The following is a 25817-nucleotide window of genomic DNA, read 5'->3' on the forward strand; positions in this document are numbered from 1 at the left end:
AGACATTATTTTGCTGACTAAGGTCCGTCTAGTCAGGGCTATGGTTTTTCCAGTGGTCATGTATGGATGTGAGAGTTGGACTGTGAAGAAGGCTGAGCGCCGAAGAATTGAAGTGTGGTGTTGGAGAAGACTCTTGAGAGTCCCTTGGACTGCAAGGAGATCCAACCAGTCCACTCTGAAGGAGATCAACCCTGGGATTTCTTAGGAAGGAATGATGCTAAAGCTGAAGCTCCAGTACTTTGGCCACCTCATGCAAAGAGTTGACTCATTGGAAAAGACTCTGATGCTGGGAGGGATTGGAGGCAGGAGGAGAAGGGGGCGACAGATGATGAGATGGCTGGATGGCATCACTGACTCGATAGACGTGAGTCTGAGTGAACTCCAGGGGTTGGTGATGGACAGGGAGGCCTGGCATGCTGCGATTCATGGGGTCGCAAAGAGTCGGACACGACTGAGCGACTGAACTGAACTGAAGATGTGTTTTGTGGTAGTGGATCTGGTAAAAGTATATAAGGCTTGATAAGTCTTCATCCCCCACCTGATGTCTATGTCAGAAGCTTTCTTCACCCCTTTTGTACTTTAATAAAAGTCTGCCACACAAAAGCTCTTGAGTGATCAAGCCTGGTCCATGACCCTGAAGCTAAACCTTCTTCAGAGATCAGGAATCTGACAGTGTTTAACTATAAACTAGCAATCTCTTCATCTCCCGCATTGGCAGGCAAATTCTTTACATCTAGCACCAACTGGGAAGCTGCAGGGCACAGTTTTATAAGACTTATATCACTGTATAGCACAGGTTTTCCCTTGTCTAGTTTTCAGTACATGTTCTTTGCTTCCTTCTGAACCCTCCTGGGAAGGATCTTCCAAATCCAGATTTCAAACTCTTCACCAACTTCTTGATTTCAAGAAGTTGCAACATGCCAATTTTAAATTGTTTTTGTTGTTGTTGTACTAGAATCTCAATTCAAAATACAAAAATCTTTATGCATTTCTCTACTACATAGCAAATTATATGAAAATTTTCAAGGATCATGAGTCTGGTTTCTCTGGTTCTTGGCTCAAGGTTTCACTAGCTAAAATGGTATGAATCTTAGTGTCAAAATACCTGGAGTTCACGTCGACGACTAATGCCAACTTTCTCTGAAATTATTAGACCTCAAACCAGCCAAAAATTGTTCCATGGCTATTCAGATGTTTTATAACTCTGTTTCTATTAAGCAGTTATTATATTGGGCATAAGCATGATAGTGATAACAGTGATTACAAACATGTACATCATAGAAACTAGATAGTGTATTTTAAAGAATTGTTACAATCACTGTTTATTCCACAGTTAATTTGTTCATTAATTACTTAATCAATTATTACAAACTCAGTATAACATTTGAGTTAATCTTTAGAATTTAAACAGAGCACTAAAGTCTCCAAGTTTATATGGAGTCTTCATTCCAATCCCAAAGAAAGGCAATGCCAAAGAATGTTCAAACTACTGCACAATTGCACTCATCTCACACTCTAGTAAAGTAATGCTCAAAATTGTCCAAGCCAGGCTTCAGCAATACATGAACTGTGAACATCCAGATGTTCAAGCTGGTTTTAGAAAAGGCAGAGGAGCCAGAGATCAAATTGCCAACATCCACTGAATCATCAATAAAGCAAGAGAGTTGCAGAAAAACATCTATTTCTATTTTATTGACTATGCCAAAGCCTTGGACTGTGTGGATAACAATAAACTGTAGAAGATTCTGAAAGAGATGGGAATACCAGACCACCTGACCTGCCTGTTGAGAAACCTATATGCAGGTCAGGAAGCAACAGTTAGAACTGGACATGGAACAACAGACTGGTTCCAAATAGGGGAAGAAGTATGTCAAGGCTGTATATTGTCACCCTGCTTATTTAACTTGCATGCAGAGTACCTCATGAAAAGCGCTGGGCTGGAAGAAACACAAGCTGGAATCAAGAGAAAAATATCAATAACCTCAGATATGCAGATGACACCACCCTTATGGCAGAAAGTGAAGAACTAAAGAGCCTCTTGATAAAAGTGAAAGGGGAGAGTGAAAAAGTTGTCTTAAAGCTCAATATTCAGAAAACGAAGATCATGGAATCTGCACCCATGACTTCATGGGAAATAGATGGGCAAACAGTGGAAGCAGTGTCAGACTTTACTTTCTTGGACTCCAAAATCACTCCAGATGGTGACTTCAGCCATGAAATTTAAAGACGCTTACTCCTTGGAAGGAAAGTTATGACCAACATAGATAGCATATTAAAAAGCAGAGACATTACTTTGCCAACAAAGGTCTGTCTAGTCAAGGATATTGTTTTTCCAGTAGTCATGCATGTATGTGAGAGTTTGACTATAAAGAAAGCTGAGCACTGAAGAATTGATGCTTTTGAACTATAGTGCTGGAGAAGACTCTTGAGAGTCCCTTGGACTACAAGGAGATCCAAACAATCCATCCTAAAGGAGATCAGTCCTGGGTGTTCATTGGAAGGACTGATGTTGAAGCTGAGACTCCAATACTTTGGCCTCCTGATGCGAAGAGCTGACTCATTGGAAAAGACCCTGATGCTGGGAGGCATTGGGGGCAGGAGGACAAGGGGACGGCAGAGGATGAGATGTCTGGATAGCATCACCGACTCTATGCACATGAATTTGGGTAAACTCCGGGAGTTGGTCATGGACATGGAGGCCTGGCATGCTGTGATTCATGGGGTCGCAAATAGTTGGACACGACTGAGGGACTGAACTGAACTGAACTGAACTGAATGTTACAAATAGCTACAACTTTTCACAATGTAGACTTATCCAATCTACATTTATATTCAGTTATTGGAATACTGCTGAAACCAATATGGTATGGAAAGACAAGAAATTAAATGAGTGAATAATTGATGAGAAGTATAATTTCACTTCTTTTCTTCCTTCATTTAAGAAAAATCTGGTGGAAAATTAATTCTTTTGTGTATGTGTTTTCTTGTTATGAAAACCTGTCACCCAGTGACCCATCTAAAAAGTTGCTATTCTAGTGGAACAAGCTCTACAAAGCTTTCCTTAACATTGCATTCATTGAATTTTGCTTTTCCGTTTTATCACTTTTATGCTATGATCTCCTCAAGGGTGCATACAATAGTCTCTTCCCTGTATATCCAGGCCATATTGCTGTGCCTGTCTGATATAATTTAGTCATAAATATTTGAATGGACACATGAATGAAATAGTATGAATAGACCTAAGTTATTTTTAAAGTTTATCATTGTGGTGCTTTGAGAAAGAACAGGGTCTTGTAAGCCAAAATCAGTGGTAGCAGCTTGCCTACTTATATTAACCCTCAGTTGTTTTGTTTCTCCCTGGAGATAAGCGTGCCTTATTTCATTCTCTGATTCTCTTTTTGAAGTGGAATTTCACTGAAGAAACAGTGGTACCTTCTGTTCTATCCCAGATTTTCATCCATTTCTGTGGCTGGACTATTATTTTGATTTACTTTATATTTACACCAATATCTACTTCTATAAATGTTCTACTCCTCTTTATATGCCTACATCAAGATATTTATAGCTTGAAATCCCCTGCAAACTTTCTGTCTTAATCTCTCTCTCTCCCCCTGTGCATGCTTGCATGCCCACACACACACACACACACACACACACACACACACACACAAACTCACATGCCCCACTTAACTTTGTGTGTGTGTGTGGTGAATTACCACAGCTTTTCAATTTCTAGGCTCCGTTGTATAATTAAGTACCAAATCATAGAGACTCTTTGTTAACAAAACGTTTTCATTTATCTTTCCTCATTATTTTAGTTGCTATCACCCCAATTAAGATAATTGTTTATTCTTACATTTACAATGATAAGAATACATATAATAATGGGTTTTTATACCTCTTTCTGCTAATTCTTTCTTCATATACATCCCATTTGCTACTTTTCCACTACTATTTATAAATCTCTAATCATTCAATGCATTATCTTTTAATCCTGAAGTAAAATTTTTGAGCAGAGCCAGACATACAATTAATAAAATTTCCATAGATTATTCTTATATGTGATTAAGCATTAAGAAGCATATTTTAATCTAGATAATGATGAAAAGGATATTTTGCAAGAACACTCTAACCTAACCTAGTACCCTATTCTTAGAATAAAAACAAACCACTTTGTCAGGTGTTCAAGAATCGCTTTGTAAATCCAATGTTATCTCTCATTGACGTTTTCTGTGATGTTTCATCCATTTTTCTGTGATATTTTGGGAATTATTTCCTCCTTCTCTAAATATTACATATTTATAAGCGTTAACTATGCCATTTCCATATGTACCTGTTTACTGTTATGCCATGAGGGCTTCCCAGATGGCACTAGTGGTAAAGAACCTGCCTGCCAAAGCAGTAGACTTGAGATGTCAGTTCAATCCCTGGGTTGAGAAGATCCTCGGTAGGAAAAATGGCAACCCACCCAAGGATTCTTGCCTGTATAATCCCATGGACAGAGGAGCCCAGTGGGCTCATGGGGTCCTATAGAGTCAGACAAGACTGAACTGACTTTGCAGCATTATGCCATGAATATTTACTCATGCCCTTACAATCTTCAGATATAATTTCATTGGCCACATGCAACTGTAGTTTAATTTTGAATATTTTAATTATTTTAAATGTTTTCTTTATCAAAGTGATTTTTTAATGAATATTTCTATAGGTAAATATTTACCTTAATTTAAAATTATTCTTGTGAATATCTCCAAATTCATTGACATCAAAATATAATCTTGTGTTACACAGTTCTGCTCATGTTCATAGTTCCCCAAACTCTAATGAAATATGTTATTTTAGGTCCATTCAAGATAGCCTCTAGTTTAAAGAATCAGAGTTTACCAAAACAGGCTAGTACATCCATAACTGGATTTTTAAGCAAATGATCTTCAGAACCTATTGCCTTCCCACCATATGTGCAGTAAGTTGCACAGTTATGGACTATATTTCAGGTTGACTTACCTGTGAAAAAGACTAGAAGGTGGAGATTATTGTACAGGAGCTTAATTGGCTGGTGATATTTGCATGATAATATGTGTAAAGAGAGAGAAAGAAGCAAATGGAAATAAGCAGCAGCAGAAATTAAGTTCCAAGGTAATTGTAAAAGCAGTCCCAACAGATTTTGTGAGGGATTCTGATGATGGTGACCCTTTAGTGATTTCTCCACTCAGAATAAGAAAAACATGTCCTTACATCTCAAGAGAATCCATTGTTCAATATGGGCTTTCCTGGGAGGAGAACATGACCTTGGGAGAGAAGCATACTTTAACAGAGATCTTTTAATACATTATATTCTCATGGGGATTCTTACTGATAGATTCAGATTCTTAAAACAAGAAAAAAAGGCAATATAATACTTGAATTTGTCTTTAGGTTGGCATAGTTCTTAAAAAGCACAGTCAAATCATTCTATCATCACACTTAATTATGAGAAACTGAAAACTTTCCTGCTGAGCTAAGATATAAATCAAGGATGTTCCTACTCCTTTTAAAAATCTACTGAAAGCATATGAATGATTCACATTTTTAGATGGTAGAAACCAACACAACATTGTAAAGCAATTATCCCCCAATTTAAAAAATCTACTGAAAGCTTTAGATAGTGCAATAAAAAAAGAAAAGGAAATATAAATGTAAGGAGATTAGAAGGAAGAAATAAAACTGTCTTTGTTTGTAAATGACTTGATTACCCATATAGAAAATCCAAAATAACTGACCAAAAAACTTCTAAATAAGTGATTATAGAAAGGTTGCATAATACAAGTTTAATACACAAAAGTCAGTTGCTTTTCTGTATACTATCAATGACCAAGTGGAATATGAATTTAAATATGTAATAGCATTTACATAAACATGCCACTGCTATTGCTGCTAAGTCGCTTCAGTCGTGTCTGACTCTGTGTGACCCCACAGACGGCAGCCCACCAGGCTCCCCCGTCCCTGGGATTCTCCAGGCAAGAACACTGGAGTGGGTTGCCATTTCCCTCTCCAATGCATGAAAGTAAAAAGTGAAAGTGAAGTCGCTCAGTCGTGTTCGACTCTTAGCGACCCCATAGACTGCAGCCCACACGGCTCCTCCATCCATGGGATTTTCCAGGCAAGAGTACTGGAGTGGGGTGCCATCGCCTTCTCTGTTACATAAACATACAAAAAATGAAATACTTAGGAACAAACCAATCAAACATGTATCAATACATGATCTAAATAAGGAAAACTAAAGAACTCTGATAAACAAAATCAAAGAACTAAATATATGGGGAGATTCCATACTTGTGATTAGAAAAACAATATTGTCAAGATTTCAGTTCTTCTCAAAACTTAATATAGAGATCCAAGGCAATCCCTGAAAAAAGACCCAACAATTTATTTGGTAGCTATCAACAAAACGAGTCTAAACATTACAAAGAATTGCACAAGAACCAGAATAACCAAACTGATTCAAGGAAAAGAACAAAACTGGAGAACTGAGACTAAATGACTTCAAGAGTTACTATACCTTTAAAGTAATCAAGACAGTGAGTTCAGTTCAGTTCAGTCGCTCAGTCGTGTCCGACTTTTTGCGACCCCATGAATCACAGCACGCCAGGCCTCCCTGTCCATCACCATCTCCCGGAGTTCACACAGACTCAAGTCCATCGAATCTGTGATGCCATCTAGCCATCTCATCCTCGGTCGTCCCCTTCTCCTCCTGCCCCCAATCCCTCCCAGCATCAGAGTCTTTTCCAATGAGTCAACTCTTTGCATGAGGTGGCCAAAGTACTGGAGCTTCAGCTTTAGCATCATTCCTTCCTAAGAAATCCCAGGGTTGATCTCCTTCAGAATGGACTGGTTGGATCTCCTTGCAGTCCAAGAGACTCTCAGGAGTCTTCTCCAACACCACAGTTCAAAAGCATCAATTCTTCGGCACTCAGCCTTTTTCACAGTCCAACTCTCACATCCATACATGACCACTGGAAAAACCATAGCCTTGACTAGACGGACATTAGTCAGCAAAGTACTGTCTCTGCTTTTGAATATACTATCTAGTTTGGTCATAACTTTTCTTCCAAGGAGTAAGTGTCTTTTAATTTCATGGCTGCAGTCACCATCTGCAGTGATTCTGGAGCCCAAAAAAACAAAGTCTGACACTGTTTCCACTGTTTCCCTATCTATTTCCCATGAAGTGATGGGACTGGATGCCATGATCTTCGTTTTCTAAATGTTGAGCTTTAAGCCAACTTTTTCGCTCTCTTCTTTCACTTTCATCAAGAGGCTTTTTAGTTCCTCTTCACTTTCTGCCATAAGGGTGGTGTCATCTGCATATCTGAGGTTATTGATATTTCTCCCGGCAATCTTGATTCTAGCTTATGTTTCTTCCAGTCCAGCGTTTCTCATGATGTAGTCTGCATATAAGTTAAATAAGCAGGGTGACAATATACAGCCTTGAAATACTCCTTTTCCTATTTGGAACCAGTCTTTTGGTCCATGTCCAGTTCTAACTGTTGCTTCCAGACCTGCATACAGATTTATCAAGAGGCAGGTCAGGTAGTCTGGTATTCCCATCTCTTTAAGAATTTTCCACAGTTTATTGTGATCCACACAGTTAAAGGCTTTGGCATAGTCAATAAAGCAGAAATAGATGTTTTTCTGGAACTCTCTTGCTTTTTCCATGATCCAGTGGATGTTGGCAATTTGATCTCTGGTTCCTCTGCTTTTTCTAAAACCAGCTTGAACATCAGGGAGTCCACGGTTCACGTATTGCTCAAGCCTGGCTTGGAGAATTTTGACCATTACTTTACTAGCATGTGAGATGAGTGCAATTGTGTGGTAGTTTGAGCATTCTTTGGCATTGCCTTTCTTTGGGATTGGAATGAAAACTGACCTTTTCCCCTCCTGTGGCCACTGCTGAGTTTTCCAAATTTGCTGGCATATTGAGTGCAGCACTTTCACAGCATCATCTTTCAGGATTTGAAACAGCTCAACTGGAATTCCATCACCTCCACTAACTTTGTTCGTAGTGATGCTTTCTAAGGCCCACTTGACTTCACATTCCAAGATGTCTGGCTCTAGATTAGTGATTGCATCATCATGCTTATCTGGGTCGTGAAGATCTTTTTTGTATAGTTCTTCCATATATCTTCTGCTTCTGTTAGGTCCATACCATTTCTGTCCTTTATCGAGGCCATCTTTGCATGAAATATTCCCTTGGTATCTCTGATTTTCTTGAAGAGATCTCTAGTCTTTCCCATTCTGTTATTTTCCTCTATTTCTTTGCATTCATCACTGAAGAAGGCTTTCTTATGTCTTCTTGCTATTCTTTGGAACTCTGCATTCAGATGTTTATATCTTTCCTTTTCTCCTCTGCTTTTCACTTCTCTTCTTTTCACAGCTATTTGTAAGGCCTCCCCAGACAGCCATTTTGCTTGTCTGCATTTCTTTTCCATGGGGATGGTCTTGATCCCTGTCTCCTGTACAATGTCACGAACCTCATTCGATAGTTCATCAGGCACTCTATCTATCAGATCTAGTCCCTTAAATCTATTTCTCACTTCCACTGTATAATCATAAGGGATATTGGTGAAAGCACAGATGAGTAAATCAATAGAAAAGAACAGAGACAAGACATAGACCTGCCAATACTTATATATATATAGACTGTTGTTTTTATTATTGTTCAGTCCCTCAGTCATGTCAGACTCTTTGCGACCCCATGGACAGCAGTGTGCCAGGCTTCCCTGTCCTTCATTGTCTCCCAGAGTGTGCTCAAACATATCCATTGTGTCCCTTAGGCCATCCAACCATCTCTTCCTCTGTCACACACTTCTCTTCCTTCCCTTAATCTTTCCTAGCATCAGGGTCTTTTCCAATGAGTCAGCTGTTCACGTCAGGTGGCCAAAGTATTGGAGCTTCAGCTTCAGCATCAGTCCTTCCTATAAATATTCATGGTTGATTTCCTTTACGATTGACTAGTTTGATCTCCTTGCTCAACGAACTATAAAAGTCATCCCCAGCACCGCAGTTTGAAAGCATCAATTCGTTGGCTCTCAGCCTTCTTTATGGTTCAACTCTCACTTTAGTACGGATGTGAGAATACTGAAATGGGTTGCCTGTCCCTTCTCCAGTGGATCTTCCGAATCCAGGAATAGCACTGGGTCTCCTGCATTGTAGATGGATTCTTTACCAGCTGAGCTACCAGGGAAGCCCTTCTTACAAAACTAAATATATTTTTATTATGCAATCCAAAATCATGGTCCTGGGTATTTACTTCAAAGAGTGGAAAACATATCCACACAAAAGCCTGCATGTTGGTATTTGTAGTAGTTTTATTCATAATTACCAAAACTTGGAGGTAACCAAGATGTCTTTCAGTGGATAAGTGAATAAATAAACTGTGGTACTTCCTGACAATGGAATGTTACTCAGCACCAAAAAAATGACTTTTAAAGCCCTGGAAAGATATGAAGAAACCTTGAATATATGTTTATCATCATCAGTGAAAGTCTCTCAGTCATGGACTCTTTGAAACCCCTTGGACTACAGTCCATGGAATTCTCCAGGCCAGAATACTGCAGTGGGTAGCCTTTCCCTTCTCCAGGTGATCTTCCTAACCCAGAGATACAACCCAAGTCTCCTGCATTACAGGTGGATTCTCTACCAGCTGAGCAGCAATAAGCCAATCTAAAAAGGTTATCTACTGTATGATTTCAACTCCATGACATTCTTAAAAAGACAAAATTATGAAAACTAGAAAATTTCAGCGTTTGCCAAGAATTGAAAAGGGGAATGGGGAAGTGAACAGAACACAGAGGATTTTAAGGGCAGTAAAAATACTCCACATGTGTGCTAAGTTGCTTTAGTCATGTCAGACTCTGCAACCCTATGGACTGTACCCCACCAGGTTCCTCTATCCATGGGATTCTCCAGGCACGAATACTAAAGTGGGTTGCCATTTCTTCCTCCAGGGGATCTTCCTGACCCAGGAGTTGAACCTGGGTTTTGTGCATTATAGGTGGATTCTTTACCACTGAGACACCAGGGAGGCCCCAAAATATTCTGCATGATACCTAATGATAAATAATTGTCATTCATTTCTCTAAGCCCATATAACATGCAATTCCAAGAGTGAACCATATGTAAACTATGGACTTTGGGTTAATTATGATGTGTCAGTCTAGGTTTTTAAATTGTACCAAATACACCATTTGTGTTGGGAATGGTGATAACGAGAGAGGCCATGCATATGTGAGGGTAGGGGTACGTGGAAATCTCTGGATGTCCCTTCAGTTTTGCTCTGAATCTTAAACTGCTCTAACACAATAATGTCTTAATAAAATAAAATTAAATCAAAGGGCTATAGTATTATTGTATTTATTCTGCCATGTCTCTTTTTTGTTATTTTTAGACTACCTGGAAAGACTTTAGTTTCTGTGAATATATAGGCCAATAATTTTGAAAGAGGTTTGAAATCAAGTGGAATACAATATAATATGAAAAGCTTTGAAACAGTGACCTATATAGTAACTGAGAATACATTTTGAAGTGACTAAATATATTTCCTAAAGTATTCCTTCCCTAGTTAGAACTGCATTTTTTTTATTACTTAAAGAGCTCAGAAGTGCAAATTAGTACTTGTTGAAATTGTCTCTAAAATAATTGTTACATTTTAAAATATTAGGCACATAGAAATTGCTGGAGTAAAGGCAAGAAAGATGTGATTTAAAAGAAAAGTGAAATATATGTTTCCTAATATGGGGACAATATTATAAATCCTTTACAGAAAGTATTTGGCTGAACTGTTCCCATAAATTTGAATAAATGTTTGCAACACAGTAGATGGAGTTATTATTCATTAGTGACATCTCCTGGTTGACTGAGCAGTTTTCACTAAGCTAAGGATAATTACAAACTAATTTTCTTTTGTCAGATTTTAAACAGTTAAGTTAGTCTAGCAGTTATGTCTGACTTCTTGTGACCACATGGATTACCTGGCTCCTCTGTCCGTGTAATTGTCCAGGCAAGCTCACGAAAGTGGCTTGCTATTTCCTATTCCAGGAGATCTTCCCAACCCAGGGGTTGAATCCAGGTTTCCTGCATTACAGGCAGGTTCTTTACTGTCTGAGCCATCAGGGAAGTTCTAGAGGACTGTGTCACAATTAGAACCCATGCCATGCATTATGCCATAGATATGGAAGAAAGCATCATATTTCTAGCAATGAGGCAGAGAGGAAATGACCAGTATATACTATTGGTCTCATTAACAACAGGCCTATGATAACCTTTGCAGAAAACGTATGCTACACATAAGTGAGTCTCTATGTGCTCACATTTGAGTGTCCCTCTCGTAGAACATTCAAATAACCCAATACTTCAGAGTGACTCCTCGCAATCTCTTGATGCTCCTCAACTCAGATCATACACAAGAGTTTGATGCTTTGTGTGCTATCAGTGAATGACTTGAATTCCTAGTAATAAGGCATGTGAACCCTGTATCAACACTAGTTCCTCAGCTCAAACTTATAAACCAATCACATTGGGTATTAACTTTTAAGAAAGGCCATATTGAAGAGGTAAGAGTTCTGAATTAGGAATATGAGAATACACATATTGGGAACCTGAAACTTCTGAATAGTATGTGTTCTAAAGGACTCTGAGATATTTTGCTTTCAATAGACATATAATAGTTAGACAGGTGATGGCCTTCCTAGATGGCTCAGTGGTAAAGAAGCCGCCTGCCAATGCAGGAGATGTAAGAGACATGCATTGGATTTCTAGGTCAGGAAGATATCCTGCAGGAGGGCATGGCAACCCGCTCCAGTAGTCTTGCCTAAAGAATCCCATGGACAGAGGAACCTGGTGGGCTACAGCCCATGGGTCACAAAGAGTTGGACACAACTGATGCAAATTAGCACCTAGCATACACAGACAATTGAATGGGAAAATAGAATGGGAAAGACTAGAGATCTCTTCAAGAAAATTAGAGATACCAAGGGAATATTTCATGCAAAGATGGGCACAATAAAGGACAGAAATGGTAGGGACCTAACAGAAGGAGAAGATATTAAGAAGAGCTGGCAAAAATACAGAGAAGAACTGTACAAAAAAGAGCTTCACAACCTAGATAAGCATCATGGTGTGATCACTCACCTAGAGCCAGACATCCTGGAATGTGAAGTCAAGTGGACCTTAGGAAGCATCACTACAAACAAAGCTAGTGGAGGTGGTGGAATTCCAGTTGAGCTATTTCAAGTCCTGAAAGATGATGCTGAGAAAGTGCTGCACTCAGTATGCCAGCAAATTTGGTAAACTCAGCAGTGGCCACAGAAGGGGAAAAGGTCAGTTTTCATTCCAATTCCAAAGAAAAGCAATGTTAAAGAATGTTCAAACTACCACACAATTACACTCATCTCACACACTAGTAAAGTAATGCTTAAAATTCTCCAAGCCAGGCTTCAGCAATACATGAACTGTGAACTTCCAGATGTTCAAGCTGGTTTTGGAAATGCCACAGGAACCAGAGATCAAATTGCCAACATCCGCTGGATCATGGAAAAAGCAAGAGAGTTCCAGAAAAACATCTATTTCTGCTTTCTTGACTATGCCAAACCCTTTAACTGTGTGGATCACAATAAACTGTGGAAAATTCTGAAAGAGATGGGAATACCAGACCACCTGACCTGCCTCTAGACAAATTATATGCAGGTCAGGAAGCAACAGTCAGAACTGGACATGGAATAACAGACTGGTTCCAAATAGGAAAAGGAGTACATCAGGGCTATATATTGTTACCTTGCTTATTTAACTTATATGCGGAGGACATCATGAGAAATGCTGGGCAGGAAGAAGCACAAGCTGGAATCAAGATTGCTGGGAGAAATATCAATAACCCCAGATATGCAGATGACACCACCCTTATGGCAGAAAGTGAAGAATTAAAGAGCCTCTTGATGAAAGTGAAAGTGGAGTGAAAAAGTTGGCTTAAAGCTCAACATTTAGAAAACGAAGATCATGGCATCTGGTCCCATGACTTCATGGCAAATAGATGGGGAAACAGTGGAAACAGTGGCTGACTTTGTTTTTTGGGGCTCCAAAATCACTGCAGATGGTGATTGCAGCCATGAAATTAAAAGATGCTTGCTCCTTGGAACGAAAGTTACGACCAACCTAGATAGCATATTCAAGCGCAGAGACATTACTTTGCCAACAAAGGTCCATCTAGTCAAGGCTATGGTTTTTCCTGTGGTCATGTATGGATGTGAGAGTTGGACTGTGAAGAAGGCTGAGCACTGAAGAATTGATGCTTTTGAACTATGGTGTTGGAGAAGACTCTTGAGATTCCTTTGGACTACAAGAGATCCAATCAGTACATCCTAAAGGACATCAATCATGGGTGTTCATCGGAAGGACTGATGTTGAAGCTGAAACTCCAATACTTTGGCCTCGTGATGCGAATAGCTGACTCATTGGAAAAGACCCTGATTCCAGGACAGATTGAGGGCAGGCGGAGAAGGGGACGACAGAGGATGAGATGGTTGGATGAAATCACTGACTCAATGGACATGGGTTTTGGTGGACTCTAGGAGTTGGTGATGGACAGCGAGGCCTGGCGTGCTTCTGTTCATGGGGTTGCAAAGAATTGGACGTGACTGAGCGACTGATCTGAACTGAACAGAACGCACAGACATGTATATAATCAAGATCCCAAACTACTTCAAATCTCTTTCTCTTAACTGTGCTCCCAAGACATCTTCCTACTATTCCTGTCTCAACTGTGGCTCCTCCTCATTACTCTGACTTTAAAGGGCTCAGTCTTAACCTTTCATTTTATGGAGTGTATCATCTATGTGTAGGTCATCATTTCCACACTGATAATAAATTAACAAATATTTTTATGCAGTTTCAAATTTTCTCCTGGATGCCAAAATCATCTCTCTTGTCCTTTCTTCCTGGATGAAGGCCAGTAATTCTTCACACTTCCTGCCTATTTTTTATGGCACTTGATGAAATCATTTTATCAATGATTAAACAATGATTTTACATTTAATACATACGTACTTCTTTGAGTATACACTTTTGTCTCTCCCTCCCCAGAATGTAAGCATCATGAGGGGGGGTGTTTTGTCTCTTTTGCTTACTGCTATATTCCCAGCATGAATAATAATGTTTGGTACATATCAGGTATGCAGTACATCATTGTTACATGAATGATCTATAAGTTTTAGGAAAAAGTTCATAGCAAATTACATCATCACCTAAAGTCTTTGCTAAGATGATTTTAGCAAGAATAAGAATAAGTCTTATGCCATTTACTTTTAGGTTCTGAAAAACCTTTATTACCCTCTGAGAGTACACGTTTCCTTTCATTTTTCTCCTTTTAATATTCTCTTTTTAATGTAAACACTTCAGTACAATTGAAATTATGTTGTGTATATAATAAAATATGAAAAAATTCTTAATTTACTCAAACATCTGTCACAATTCTAGAACAATAGACTTCATATTGATTTATAAAACTGCCTTGTTTTACATATATTTTAGGTAAATTTTACTATTTCTTTCCTTTATATTCTGATATGTTTTCCATAATCTATGGTTTCAATGTACAATATTGAATTTGTGATGCATATTATTTTTAATTACTATTCTTTTAAGTATTATTTTATTACTTGAAATCACTAATAATTTATATTTTAATATTAACTATACATTAAGCACAAAGCTAAGGTCTTCAAATGGATTATAGTCCTAAGTTATTATTTGAACCTCTATGAAGAGCATATACATCTTAATCAACTGAAGTAACAGTGGTTCAGAGAATGTAACTAAAATTGTTCAAATCTCATAAGAGACTGATATTCCACTAGAGTCTTTATTTCAGAAGGCCATGATCTAAAAAAACAAAAATCTAGTAGTTCAATTTCTCTCAATATTTTGCCTCTTCAAAAACTATATTTGCTCCTCATCCTCCATTATGTCCTCATGAGTTGGATTCTTGAGTGATATGAAGAAATTTGTAATGAACTGTTACTTTCTATGGGCTTCCTGGTGGCTCAGATGGTAAAGAATACACCTGGAATGCAGGAGACCTGAGTTTGATTCCTGGGAGGTGATGATATCCTTGAAATGGAAATGGAAATGGCAACCCACTTCAGTATTCTTGCCTGGGAAATTCTATGGATAGGGGAGACTTGTAGGCAACAGTCCATGGTTATGTATAGCTTTTTATGATATAAAGATTAAAAAGTTTTTCATGTGTTTTTTTCTTTGTTTCTCTTCAGGACCCAATCACAGACACACCTAAGAAAATATATCATCAAGCATTCATAAAGTGAATTGCAAGGTAAAATTTTCCATGTAATATCTGTTATATTAAAAAGTTATAGAAATGTAAAAATTGTTTCTGTTAAAGATCTTTATAGCTATTTTTAGATATTTAGAGGTTTGACAGAACAATTTCTTTTGTGTTTTAAAATTCACTCTTTAAAAATATACCATTATTTTCTCTAATAAAATTTGAACTCATTCTCATGGCACATTTTTCAAATGTTATAGAACCAGTAAAGTTACCTTGATATTAGACTGACTTTCATAAGTGTTTCTAAAAATAGTTTTAAGAGAAAGCTCAAGAAAGAGATGGATAATGTAAAATAGATAAAAACAACATTCAGATAACTCAATGAGTGTTATATGACTACATTTCAATATTAAAAAAACTATTTATAAAATGTAATTTTATGTATGTGTGGGCTTGGAATACATCAATAAATCAGATTATGCATTTTTATTAATCATTTGAACTTGTTGCTAAATGTAGATCTCTTTCCTAATGAGCACTGGATTTGTTTGTGTTTTCTAATGTCTCTCAACATCTGACTCTAGAAGTATAACTGTTCCTCACTATTAATCATAATTTATCTGTGTAAATCTGTTTTATAGATCAGGTTTGTTAAAACAATGATGCTTATATTTAACTAATACATATAATAGGTATAGATACTGAAAATTTAATAAATAGTAGGTAAAAATAATAGTATACCCTCTATTATTTTGGTAACTAATGAGAGCTGATATAAAATTGACTTGCATTATAAGAAACATCTTGAATACCTGAATTTCTTGTGAAAAGATGAAATATAAGGATATAAGCCATGAGATCAGAAGTTCTGTTTTCATTTATTTTCTGTAAAATATACTTTGCTGCACATATTCTATATAATTGCCTGGCTTTTATGGTAAGTATGCAAACATCTTATTAAATCCTGCTCATTTATAGCAACAAAAATAATGAAAAATGCCAGCATATCAAAACGACCAACATTTTCAAAGTCAAATTCTGTTGTTTTATATAATGTGCTTCTCATTATTTTAGAAAAACACCTCTATGTATGGATGTTTTGTGGTATTCTTTTAAATGTAAAAACAAACAAACTCTAAACCATTGTATCCCATCCAATTAAAAAAAAAAATATGAGGTAATACAGTTACCAAGTGTTGATCTCCCTGCCTCATCCCTACCACCTGTATCTGTCCTGAGTCCTCCACTTGGGACACCATGAACTTGACCATGTCGGAAAACCCTATCATATGGGGAGGGAGGTGGGAGGGGGGTTCATGTTTGGGAACGCATGTAAGAATTAAAGAGTTTAAAATTTAAAAAATTAAAAAAATAAAAAAAAAGAATGAGTTTGTTTTTTATTTTTTTTAATCATATAGGTTCAAAATGTATTTGCTCTGGAGACCAGTTTTGTTTGAAAATGCTTTATGGGATTCAGAAACACATAGGAGTAAAACAAAAAAAAAAATTTGTGTCATGAAAGTTTTTGTGCCAAACATATAATAGCTTAATCATCGTAATAATAAATAACTTACTTTCTTACAAATAAACAAGACTTTACCTATCATCATGAATATATTTCATTGTTACAGAAAAATAATGTAGGTTTGTGTATGTGAAAATTTATATCCCTTTTCATTCTGTACGATGTAAATGAAACATAAATAACTGAAAATTGAAACACTAGTGTATAATTTATTATGTTATTTATTATATTTATATTTTACAGTGTCATCCTTAAGATTGTAGGTAATTCAAACAGAATTATATTTGCACTGAATCATTTGTTCTGCCTGTGAGAACTAAGATTCATGGCATATCTTCAGAAAGGGTTATATTAAAACAAGCATGGCATCATACATTTTATTGTCTTATAAGGTAAAGCTTAATTAGATTTTTAATGCTAGCCTAAGTTTCCATGGCTTTAGGTCATATTTAAACAGAGGTATATGGAAAATAAACAGAGAATATGATACTGTTTATAAGTGAATTTAAGTATAAATTTAATTATATCTGTTAAATTCAAAAATTAATGCAGCTTATTTAAAAAGGAGAAAAGAAAAAAGCTAAAAAAGATTTTATACTGTTTGTGAGTTAAAGTTTAACCATATATTTATGTTGATTTTATGTGAAATCTCACTTAAACTTTGACTCTTGAAAGTCATCATCAACTGTATTGTAAAATATATTAATGACATTTGAGGATTTAACTATAAAGACAATACAGTATTTAATAAATTAAGACAGGTATAAGATAAATATCCTTGAGCAAGGAAGTTTTTGCCACTAAATTGATTAGTATGTTTGCAATTTTACTCTCAATCTACATCTTAAAAAAATAAAATCTCCAGTTTACAAACAACAGTGTCCTACATAAAGGGCTTGCATTTCAGAAGATTATTAATACTTCAGTCCTCTTCTGTAATATCACCAGAAATCTTTCCTCAAAATTTTCTTAGAAAGGCAATTTTCAGAAAGGCACATGTTCACTTCTAATTTGTGATTAAATTGTCTCTAATAGACAAATCAATCAAATTCAAAACCAATAGAATTAAAAATAAACCTGTTGAATGTTTAATGGAATAGAACCAAAAACTCCATTTCTATGTTATAAAAGTTGATAGCTGTTCCATAATTTAAAAAAAAATATTTCAACTATGACAGACTATTGAATAATAAAATTTTCTATATTTAAATGAAGTTCATGTGAGTATATAGTTTATACATATTGACACTCAAAGCTTATCTCATGTCATTTTCAATAGATTATTCTTATCTTTTACAAAAATTGCATAATGCATCTTTACTTAAGTTACTTAATATTTATTCGTTGCTTTTATCATCTCAAAAATGTGAGTACTACATAGTCCTATTCTATAAATTTCTATAAATATTACTTCATACAGTTTATATAATCTGTTTGTTATACTTAGTTGTAGTTTCAGATTTTTCTGTTTGTTTTTCATGTACTTTCTTATTAGTATTCCTTACATAAAGAAACCAAATAAATTGCATAACTCTCTGATATAAACACACAATAGACAGTATACTTTTATAGTTATTAATATGACTATATCTTACAAATTGCTAATATTGAATGTCCCATTGATTGGTGTTTATAAATGTATTTAACTCCTTAAAGCTTTGCTATGACATAGGTATGATTACTATAATCCTTGAGAGGAGAACTGTGGATAAAATAGAAATGACATGATTTTATAAGACTTTAGACAGTAATTTTAAAAGTATAAAATAATGTAATGTAAAAAGTAATTATATAAAATTACAAAAAAGTAATTGAGTTCAAAGTTTGGTCACATGTTTAAGTACAGAGGAGTAAAACTTAACATTCAAATGATGCCAAACAATCAGCAGGGGGCCTCTATCTACAGAATGTCCCCTGGGATTGGTGCTTGTCTGGATTTGGTTAAACTGGTAAAAACTCTGGCTTCTAGTTGCAGTCATTAGGTTGTGTGGAGGTAATTCTGAAAATTAGGGATTACCCAACTAAAGAGAAAAGGGGCTCTCAATCTTTTCATTGCTTGTGCTGCCATTTGCTTGAATATTAGAACCCATGGCAAGGAGAAGGTGCGCTTATTTCTCTAGGTTGAATGTTTTTCTCTTGTCATGTAGGCATGGCAGATTTATGAGCACTGTCTGTCCTCTGGAGGATGGAAGCAACCTGACAGTTCATAAGAAGAATATCATTATGTACTCTCAAGGTTCTTTCACATTTGTTGATGAACAGCATTATCCATGTTGCTTAAAGTCAAACATTTATCCCTTTCCACTTACTCAACAATGTCATCTACTTGACACATCTCACTGAAGAAATATCCTTCAACCAGGATGCATTAAATCCATCTCTTCACTATTTAAATCTCACCAAATCTTCAACTTCATAAGAAAAGGAAAAAAGCCTTCTAAGATATATTGTTTAATTCAATGATCACACAATTTACATTAATCAGAGAAAAAGCATTTTGTGTATATAGACAAAGAATTATATTTTCTTGGGAGATAATAAAATATCATATAATCATCATTGCTTTGATACTGAGTGAATTAATTACATATTTGAAAAAAATGAATCTTTTGAAGTATACTGTCTTCTTTAAGTTAACTGCAATTATTCTCAAACATGTTCTTGTTTCTAAATACTGTATCACTTTTCATTTTAATTCAATTTTCCCTTTTGCTATTATCTACCAATCTCTACTATTATTAAGTAATAATAGCTAAAAGCCATGTCTTAAACTACTAAAACTTTCCTTTTCCCCCAGAATGTCTTTGCTTCATCTCTCACAGAATGCCAATTCTGTCTTACCAATTCTATCTTCACAATAGTTAACTAACTGTATTGAGGAGTGTATCTATAACTTACTTGCATTTATATTCTACCTTTCATCTTCGATTGAAATTCCCTCCCCTCTGGGTAAAGCACATTACTTGGCATGTGATAGATTAGTCAATATTAGTGTGTGTGTGTGTGCCTTCAATGGGATTGGAGGATGTAATTGACCATTCAGGAGGAGATCAGCCCTGGGATTTCTTTGGAAGGAATGATGCTGAAACAGAAACTCCAGTACTTTGGCCACCTCATGCGAAGAGCTGACGCATTGGAAAAGACTCTGATGCTGGGAGGGATAGGGGGCAGGAGGAGAAGGGGGCGACAGAGGATGAGATGGCTGGATGGCATCACGGACTCGATGGCCATGAGTCTGAGTGAACTCCGGGAATTGGTGATGGACAGGGAGGCCTGGCGTGCTGCGATTCCTGGGGTCGCAAAGAGTTGGACACGACTGAGCGACTGAACTGAACTGAAGCCTTGACAACTTTCATAAGCTTTAAATGATAGTAACCAGGCTATTAGCCTATTGAATTCTGAGATCTCTATGATGAGAAGGGCAGTGCTACACAACTTCAAGACCCTTGACACCTTACAGCATCTCAGGGAGATATCTGTACTGTAATTCAAACTAAATGCTGTATTTTTGTACCTGATAAATCCTTTAATGTAACACATTTGAACCAGATGAAAAATCAGATTTCTGCTCTAAGTGACCCATTCCCTAGTCTTGACAATCTTTAAAAAAAAAAAAAAAAAAATGGTGTGGGAGGCTCATGGTTAAAATATTTACTTTTAATTCCACTAATGGTATTAACTATACCATTTGTTTTTTGCTTGTTTCACAAGATTATTATTTCTTATATTACCAAGCATATGACTGAGCCTTTAACAGAAATGATGACTAGACTTGAAGCAGTTGATTAAATGTATACTTCGATATGTAATCAATGATTGTAATAGTATAACTCTAGAAGGCAATGGCAACCTACTCCAGTACTCTTGCCTGGGAAATCCCATGGATGGAGGAGCCTGGTGGGCTGCAGTCCATGGGGTCGCTGAGAGTCGGACATGACGGAGCATCTTCATTTTCACTTTTCACTTTCATGCACTGGAGAAGGAAATGGTAACACAGTCCAGTGTTCTTGCCTGGAGAATCCCAGGAATAGGGGAGCCTCGTGGGCTTCCTTCTATGGGGTTGCACAGAATTAGACACGACTGAAGCAAATTAGCCGGAGAAGGCAATGGCCACCCACTCCAGTACTCTTGCCTGGAAAATCCCATGGACGGAGGAGCCTGGTTGGCTGCAGTCCATGGGGTCACGAAGTCGGGCACGACTGAGTGACTTCACTTTCACTTTTCACTTTCCTGCATTGGAGAAGGAAATGGCAACCCACTCCAGTGTTCTTGCCTGGAGAATCCCAGGGATGGCGGAGCCTGGTAGGCTGCCGTCTATAGGGTCACACAGAGTCAGACACAACTGAAGCGACTTAGCAGCAGCAGCAGAAGCGACTTAGCAGCAGCAGCAAGGGACAAATGGTGAAGAGCTGGTTTAATAGAGCATGGCTTCTAAAATACACAAAGTACGAGAGGACAGAGGTTTGTTGAGAGATGGTGGAGGAACATCTAACTAAACTCGTTAACATGAACTAGCTTATTAGATTAGCCAGTTCTTAGGATGGATGGTTTTAAAGGCATTAACTGAGAAGAAATGAATTGTGGTTGACATTACTCTGGTAGATGTGAGGAAGGGGAGAAAACCAGAAGGGCGTGTGGCAGGGGGCGCTAATCTGAGCACAAGAAGAATAGCTGAATGTGTGATAACTGGTTAACCTATCATATAATATCTCCTTAATTAAAAAAAAGAAAAATTCCCCAATATTGGATACTTTATGTATGTAAATTATTAGATGCCCAGTCCAACCCATTTACTAAGTGATTGGGATACACAACCATATTTATTATTTAGCAAATGCAGTTGTCTCCATTTTATTGATGAGGACACTAAACCTAGATTGATTGTGGGTCCTTCTGGCACCAATCCTTTGCTTTTAACCATCAGGAATGGATATAGTTATATTCAGTGAGATATGTACCATGCTAGAGGCTCACTGGTATTTAGAATTATTGGTTTCTTTCCAACTGTGGATTTATGGTTTCACTTCCTGCTTCCCTTTAAGTAAAGTACTAGAACCCCTATTTCAAATCCCTTCACAACATGTGCAAATTTTTGTTTCTTTTTGCTTTCTCTTTGCCTAGTTTGCATACTTTTCATCAAATTCTCAATAGATCTATAACAATAAAGGGTTTTAAGTAAATTTTAAAAAAAAACAAAGGGATAGAAAAAAAATTGTACTGAAATATGGATCAGTTAGAAAACACAGCTGCATTTATAAGTGGTTTCCTAATTACAATATGCAATAATTGGTGCTCACAAATAATGAATAGTCACCTGAATACAGTTTGCAAAACCTGAGAAAGAATTTTTATGAGGTAAATTTACAAAAAAAATAATAATATAACCTCTGTATACATCTTCTCATTTAATTGCTATGTCTTTAATTTGATATTCTATAAAATTAACTCATGACCAAGTCATGTAGTAAGCAACTGTAATTTGGCTCTACCACGTTTTGTATTTAATACCACTTTTACAAATCTATATATATTTTACAAAATTTCATATACTGCTGCCCTATCTTTCTCAAATGTTGATGGTCATTCTCTGGTTCACCATCAGCCACTCCATCATTCCTTATAACAACAATTACAACATCTAGATTTTATTGTGCCCTTTTTTTCTTAGGGTCTTGTCTGTGAATCAAAAATAGTGATTAGTCACTTCCGAAATTTGATTCCATACTTCAATTAAAACTCAGAGCCAAGGAATGATTCCAATATCAAGGATTTCTGTTCTACAACAGACTCTATAGGTTTTTATTGTGTTTTATGTGTAAAGTGTTTTTAATGTGTGGTGTGGTGTGTTTAAACAAGGGTCTGTGACCCATCTTAAGTCATGTTATTTAAACCTGAGTAATTTTGTATAATTATAGTATCAGGTACCAGGCAGAGGGATGCAATGTAGGTTATTATATGGCTGAGTGTTTTTCATAATCCGATGAGGTAGGTATTAATACCCCCATTTCTTCAGAGTAAAACTTAGTAAACAACTCAATCTAAATCAAGTGGGCAGTCACACTTAGGTTTTCTGGCTATAATTTTAGAAGTTTCTCTTATATCACAACAGGCTTTTTTGACATCTGTTCTTTTTAACTTCCTATTGTTGTGATTTCTGTTTTACCTCAGAGAAATAAATTGCTTTTGGTCACATTTGTTTTGAGATTTAAATCCAGGCATATTTATGGGGATATAAAAATGTTTTAGAATCTCTTTTGATATAACAGCACGTGTTTTAAACTAGAATATACTACAACATAATATCAAGTATTTAAACATTATTGGAGAAATGGTGTATCCAGATTGTTTTTGTAAAAAGGTAAGATAAAGTTTGGACTGATTTTAGTGTGAGTGCAGGTTTTATTTATTAAGCCTATGTTGCAAGGACAAGAAAAGCCATTGTAGAGAACTGAAGACACATCTACTAACAAATGGCCATTTATTCTGATTTAATATAACATTTGGGCACCAGTAAATCACCTGCTATGATATCAAGACAAAACATAAGATTTTTAAGTTTTACAGCTCCATGTCAAACTGATTCTTAGCACAGTTAGACTTTCCGCACCGCCCCCCAACCCTGCCCCAGGCTTGATTGGGGAAATTATCTTGGTTTTTCATTTATCCCATTGATTTTAAAAATTGGATGCAGAGAAGAGGAATTTATAAATAACAAATTTTATTTAATAAAAATATAGCACAGTATGTAAAATCATGACAATTCAAAGAAAGTTTTAAAAATCACAATATGTCAAGAAATATGACATTTGTACCTCTTCATCATAAGTAAACTTTATTATTTTCATTTTTACCCTCTTTAAAATAAGAAATTCTGTCCTTTCCTTGTGCTTAAATCAATTTCTTAAATTGAAAAACTTGTTAAAAATGGAAATCTTTATCATTGTGGAAGCAGTCAATTTTTTGAATATGTTTTCACTGTTATTTTCCACTATTAAAATGACAAAGCTAGTCCAATATGGGCCTAAGGGTCTTGGGATACTGAATGCAAATGATGTCTAAAGGTCACCTAGCAGAACTCATCAGTTCAGTTCAGTTCAGTCGCTCAGTCGTGTCCAACTCCCTGCGACCCTATGAATCGCAGCACGCCAGGCCTCCATGTTCATCACCATCACCCGGAGTTGACTCAGACTCATGTCCATTGAGTCCGTGATGCCATCCAGCCACCTCATCCTCTGTCGTCCCCTTCTCCTTCTGCCCCCAATCCCTCCCAGCATCAGAGTCTTTTCCAATGAGTCAACTCTTTGCATGAGGTGGCCAAAGTACTGGAGCTTCAGCTTTAGCATCATTCCTTCCAAAGAAATTCCAGGGTTGATCTCCTACAGAATGGACTGGTTGGATCTCCTTGCAGTCCAAGGGACTCTCAAGAGTCTTCATAATCATACCCATAACCATATCAGAGATAGTTTTGGGAACAGAAAAATATCTGGTGCACACCTATGTATCATTCAGGCTTCCCTGGTGGCTCAGATGGTAAAGAATGGCTTTATCTGCAATACAGGAGCCCGAGGGGTTCAGTCCCTGGGTAGGGAATATCCCCTGGAGGAGGGCGTGACAACCCACTCCAGTTTTCTTACCTGGAGAATTCCATGGACAGAGGATCCTGGCAGGCTACAGTTCACAGGTTCCCAAAGAGTCAGACAGGACTGAGTGACTAACATTCACTTTTGCTTTATGTATCATGGTATCATGGCTTGGACTGACAGTTTGATTCTGAAAATATTAGTTTAGATCATGCAAAGCAGAATTTGAAATGCAAGATTCAGCACCCATCAAGAGAGGTTGTTATTCAATTATATGTTGCTTGCATGCATGCTAGGTCGCTTTAGTTGCGTCAGACTCTTTGGGATCCTATGGACTATAGCCTGCCAGGTGCTTCATCCAGGGGATTCTCCAGGTGAGAATACTGGAGTGGGTTGCCATGCCCTCCCTAAGGGATCTTCCCAACCCAGGGATCAAATCAGCAACCAGCTTCTCTTATATATCCTGCATTGGCAGGCAGGTTCTTTATGTCTAGCAACACCTGGGAAGGATGTTGCTTGTCATTTATGATAAATTATATTTACCTGCTTTTTTCAATCATATGTTGAAGATGGCTTTTTTGAGATATTTATATTGAGTAAAATTCCTAAATGCTGTATAACGCTCAATATTACAACCATTTACCATACATTTTCAATTAATTAACACAAAATTCTTTAGCTGAGAGTCCAGAGGTCCAAGCTTTGCTGACAGTTCTTGTTTTTGACCTCTGTTAGCTGTATGATCTTGACTGATTAATGTACTCTTTCTGGGCCTTAGGATTGTTATTAAATAATTAGAAGTAGGAGTGGGTTTGTGGTTCCAAAGACCCAGTTCTTGAATTGAGGCTTCTCTGGTACAGTTTCATTGGTTCAGGTTACAGTGAGAAGCATGATGACTGAATTTACTGTAATGATATATTTATTTCATTTAGAGTTCTGATTTATTTATGTATTAACATTAAATGGTAGCTTCTTAAAAAGAATATCTTAATCAAGTTCAGTTTTTGGACTCAGAATTCTGTTTAAAACAACAAAAATGTAGAAATATAGGTGGAGACAAAAATATTTCTATCTAGACAGGGTGTTAAATGGCACAGAATGACAGCATTTTATTAATTATAATAATGCTATCATTCTTTTAATTCTGTAAGAAAATATATTTTTTAAAGCTTCCTACTATCTAGAAGGACTTTTTTTTTTAATTTGTGATTTGTGATAAAAGAGTTCATCAAAATATGTAGACAAAACATAAATGCCAAAAATGTTCATAATTGTTACATCTGGATGATGTATACAATGTAATTGTCTTCCAAAATTGCTTTGTATACCTTTATTGTGAACTGAAACAGGAACTAAATTTACTAGGCAACTTGCAGTTAGGGATTGCACTGAGACAAAG

This window comes from Budorcas taxicolor, chromosome 20 (assembly GCF_023091745.1).
Source record: "Budorcas taxicolor isolate Tak-1 chromosome 20, Takin1.1, whole genome shotgun sequence".
Taxonomy (NCBI): domain Eukaryota; kingdom Metazoa; phylum Chordata; class Mammalia; order Artiodactyla; family Bovidae; genus Budorcas; species Budorcas taxicolor.